The sequence below is a fragment of the Gossypium arboreum genome, unplaced genomic scaffold, assembly GCF_025698485.1.
Source record: "Gossypium arboreum isolate Shixiya-1 unplaced genomic scaffold, ASM2569848v2 Contig00168, whole genome shotgun sequence".
NCBI lineage: Eukaryota > Viridiplantae > Streptophyta > Magnoliopsida > Malvales > Malvaceae > Gossypium > Gossypium arboreum.
In genome coordinates, this window is record NW_026440297.1 from 172,076 (window position 1) to 177,420 (window position 5,345).

The following is a 5,345-nucleotide window of genomic DNA, read 5'->3' on the forward strand; positions in this document are numbered from 1 at the left end:
GAGAAGTAGAAATCGTTTAAAACTAGAGGTGAATCAAAAAGAAAACTTTGAGCAGAGAAGAATGGAGAATCGACACAAAGAAAAAGAAGGAAGAACAATGGATTTTCGGCTTTTAGATCTTTGGAGAAAAAGGTGTTTTCTGGCAACAAGGTGTGGGAGAATTCAGCATTAGCCTGGCAACCTCACATTCGGCATCTATATATAGCCTCTAGCCAAACTTCCTATCCCCTAATCCCCAATTCGGCTCCACCTCATTTCCTAATTTTTGTCCCTGATAACCCTTTAATCCCTTCCTCGAATTTCTCCTCTTATCACTCCCTAGAGAGTTCACATTCAACTCCACCACTGTTCATCCCTGAAGCAAAAATAAATCCTTCCTTGAGGGATTCGAACCCCTTACCTCCTTGCCTTGCATATGACGCCATTTGCCACTCACCACAAGGCTTCTTGTGTCCAATTCTTCCTTCATTTATTTAAAAGCCAACCTACTTGCCAACATGGTTCTTTAATAATTAAACCATAATTTTCTTCACCGCTAAGTACGAACTCAAACCTTAACCATGACCTACTATCACATAATTAACACTTGACTAGGAATGTTAGACACAATTTTTATCGAAACCGAAAAAATGAAATTTTGAGATTTTGGGATTTTTGGGGCGTTACAACCAAAGTATTTGAATTTTATTTCATAAATAATTTTCTTACACAGTCCCTGTGGGAACGATAACTCGACATTTACTTGTCAGTTTATTATTTGTTGCGATTGTGTACACTTACACATTTCCATTGTTCCAAGTTTTTGGCGCCGTTGTTGGGGACTATTTTAAAAGTCATTATGTGTGAATTTGTTAATTTTTCATTTTAGTTTATTTTTTTCTTCTGTTCAATTTTAACTTAGTTAATTTTTCTATAATTGTTTCAAGTGTTTATGAGTATTGATCAAATTATTGATTTACTCCCCGTAGACCTTGAGATTGAAAGAACTTTTCAACAACAAATGAGACAAGTAGTTCAAAGAAGGACCGAAGAGATGAACTACGAAAATCTGAATCAAGGAAATGGAGCAAACCTTGCTCAAAATCCTATCCTTATTGCTGATGGTAGGGAGAGAGCTCTAAGATAGTATGTCATGCTAGTGTTTCATGATTTTACTCTGGGTATTAACAGACCCGAAATTGAGGCACAACAGTTCGAGATGAAGTCAACTATGTTCCAAATGCTTCAGACAGTGGGCCAATTCAGTGGAATGCCTACCAAAGATCCTAATAATCACTTAAGGCTATTGATGGAGGTGAGCGATTCTTTCAAGCTAGCCGGAGTACCCAAAGATGCACTACGATTAAAGTTGTTCCCATATTCCCTAAGGGACAGAGCTCAGGCCTAGTTGAACTTATTTCCACCAAATTCCATTTCCACATGGCAAGAGTTAGTAGAAAGATTCCTCATGAAGTATTTCCTGCCTAGCAAGAATGCTAAGTTGAGGAACGAGATCACTACATTCCAACAAATGGATGATGAGTCCTTGTATGAGGCATGGGAAAGGTATAAAAAATTATTACGGAAGTGGCCTCATCATGGAATCCCATATTGCATCCAACTTGAGACATTCTATAATGGTCTCAATGCTCACACAAGGATGGTAGTGGACACTTCTGCTAATGGCGCTCTCCTTTCTAAGTCTTATACTTATTAAATCATTGAGAGGATTGGTAGCAACAATTATCAATGGCTAACCAATCGAGTAGTGTTAGGAAGACGAGTCACTGTAATACATAAAGTGGATGCTCTTACTTCACTTGCATCTCAGGTATTCTCAATATCACCAATGCTTAAAAATTTTACCACTAATGGGTTTAATAATTTTGCAGCTCAGCCACCGAATCAATTCGAAAATGTGGCCTACATTTATTGTGGGGAAGGATATTCGTTCGAAAAATGTCCATCAAACCCAAATCCGTGTATTACATGGGTAACTAGAACCGAAACAGAGGAAGGCAAGGATTGCAATCCAATTTATGTAACCTATCTTGGTGAAACCACCCTAATTTCTCTTGGAGTAACCAAGAGGCTGGACCCAGTAACACTTATGCCCAACCTAGACTGACCCAGCCACCTGTCTTTACCCAACAAGAACAAAAGCAACCTCAATCTGAATCTTCCAATGGCTTAAAAAACTTGTTGAAGGCATACACAGCCAAAAATGATGTCTTGTTCCAAAGCCAAACAGCCACATTGAAAAACTTAGAGAACCAAATGGGCCAACTTATAACTGAACCTAGAAACTGACCACAAGATGATTTGCCTAGTGATATGGAAAATCCAAGAAATCTGGCAAAGAGCATTGTAAAGCATTGACATTGAGGAGTGGAAACACATTAGAGCCCAACATTATCAAAGTTGAAAGAGAGCCAGTTGATGCTCAAGACTCAGTGGAAGCTCAACCGAGTTTTGAAATTCCAGTTTCATTGGAACCAGAATCTACAAAATTCAATAAAGTAACTTCTGAACCAGTCAATTCTGATAAACTAACAACTTCGTTAGATTCAGAATTGCCACAGAAGATGAATCAACCAGTTCCAGGAAAGAATCCTCCACCACCCTGCCCTCAAAGACTTTAGAAGCAGAAGCAGGAAGTCCAGTTCAAAAAATTTCTAGACATACTCAAGCAACTTCATATCAACATTCCGTTGGTAAAAGCATTTAAACAAATGTCTAATTATGTCAAATTCATAAAGGATATCCTGTCCAAGAAACAAAGATTTAGAGAATTTGAGATGGTAGCCCTGACAAAGGAATATAGTGCATATCTTCAAGACAAACTACCCCCAAACTTGAAGGATCTTAGATGTTTACCATACCTTGGAACATTGGAGCATTGGAGCAACATATTGCATTATGTGATTTGGGTGTTGTAGCAGTCCAAATCTACCCGGGCCTTAAAATCAAAAGAAAAAAAATAAATGAATGTTTATTTATTACAATCCATTTACAATACCATAGCCCACTAACCCGCAGACCCAAATACTTAGAACCCAATTAACCTAAACTACCCACTAACCCGTTTACACCCAACCCACAAACAAGTACGGCCCAAATGGCCCTATTTGTTAACAAAGGATGGAAGACCTAGTGTTTTTGGAACCTTAGGAGCCGCAAACGGAAGGTTCCAGAAGTTGAGCACCGCAACCATCCCAAGCGTCACGCCTCTTCACCTCGCCCCGCAACTCTGGCCCCAAATCGCGCCGCAGTCAACGCGCAAATTAGCGCCAACATCATCATCATCAGCGCCTGATCATCATTGATCATCGTCGGATTCTCGCTTACCTGCAAAGAAGGAAAGAAACAGCAGCAAACAAACAAAACAAATATGAAAAGAAATAAAAGATTTCTTCCCAAAATATGTAATAGAAACAGTGGCTATAAAAGCCTCCTTTGTAACCTGTAAAGACACGGAGATTTTAACAAGGAATATAAAATTCAAATACATACATTTTCTTTTAGGTGAATCATCAATATTTTATTATTTTCATTTTTTTTTAGTATTCAAAGCATATACATACATATATAAATAGTTGGTAAACAATTTTAAAAACAAGGAAGGAGTCTTACCTTTCAGTATAGGCGATAAAATGAAGCTTTTCTGCTTCCGACCGCCGTAGATGGAAAAGTCGACGGTGACGCGTAGGCTTGTGCGGAGGCCAGAGACCGGAGACCGGGGCTGGAGGGCTCCCATTTCTCCTCATTCAGAGGATTTTTAAAGTTTTTTTTTTAAACCCAGATTTCAAAATGAATTTTAAGTTAAAATTTGGCTTATATAGCCCTAACGAAACGGTGCCGTTTTGGTTTAACGCAATAAGCACAAAACGACATCGTATCAATGCTGAGGATCCGCGTGTTGACCCGTGACCCGGGGAGGATCCGCGTGTTTTTAGAAAACGGGCTAATTTCCCAATTAGTCCTTCCGCATTTTTAATCTTTAAAATTTCATTTTATTTTTATTTTTATTTCGACCCTAATCTTTTATAGTTGTTTCAATTTAGTCCCAGTGGTCATTAAACTCCATTCTGAGGAACGACGTCGTTTCTTGGGATAAGGACTAATTGCCCAGTGAGTCCCTCTAGTTTAATGCGCTTTTCAATTAGGCCCAATTTTTTATTTATTTTGTAATTAATCCTAAATTCTTTAATTAAATTCAATTTTAACCCTTCTTTATATATTTAATTTATTTTAAATACCTTATATATTATTTATTTTTATAAATATTAGTTATAAAATAATGTATATTATTTTTATTATCCATTAAATTATTTTATTATTATATATTTTACTTATAAATTATATTTTATTATATATTTTACATATTTTATTTTTTATTTTCTGTAAATTATGTATTATTATTCATTAATTGTGTAAATTTTTTAAAAAATTATTATTAAATAATAGTATATATTATCCTTATTTATATGATAGTATTTTTATTTCATATTATTTATATTTTATTATATATTATTCCTTATAGTATTTTTTTCTTTTTATTATATATTATATTTTATACTTCTTATTATATATTTTTTATTACTTATCATATGCTTTATATTATTATATATTTTGTTTACAAATTATATTATACACTATATATTTTACCATACATTATACCTTATATTACTTTTATTTCATCATAAAATATATACTACTTTATCACTCGTTAATTATATAGGTTTTTTATTTTATTATTAAATAAATATGTGTAATATTAATATTTAGTATATTATTTTGTTAATATATTAAGTTATTATACCCTATAATATGGTTTATATATATATATGTTAATCATTTTAAAAAACAAAAGTTTTCCTTTATTATTTTCATATTGTTCTAAAATCTATGAATACCTTTTTTATTTTATTTGATTTATATTTCATATGTTTATAATTTGCTTATTTACTTTTTGTTTTCTTTTTTCTTTTGTTATTGTTTAGTAGGTTAAATTTTCATATAATATTTGTTATTGTTTTTACATATTTGCATGAAATTAATTATTTATGTTGATTTAAGTTACATTTGCATAAAACATTATGTATATTGCAATTTATATTTTTCGTATTCATTATGCACTACGTTGTATTTTGCATGTAATGACAATGCATGTATATTTTATATTATCTATGATCATATATGTGCAAAGTGATAACATATTGTGTAATTTATGTCCTTATTTGTCATCTTTATTATCTTTGCATGGAATGTTAAAATAGATATCATGTGGGTTAATTTATTTAATATTAATCCTTTGTAATATGTTAAATGCATCATCAATTTAATGATTTTTTTAATTTAAAAAG

The 5,345-nt window shown here is 33.2% G+C and overlaps 1 non-coding gene across 1 annotated transcript; it reads right to left on the reverse strand.

Annotated features, from left to right (window-relative positions):
- Positions 1–1,477: 1,477 nt before the first annotated feature.
- Positions 1,478–1,584, reverse strand: LOC128287773 (small nucleolar RNA R71). Its single transcript, XR_008278475.1, has one exon. It is a non-coding gene; the product is annotated as a small nucleolar RNA R71 (small nucleolar RNA).
- Between the last annotated feature and the right edge of the window lie 3,761 nt (positions 1,585–5,345).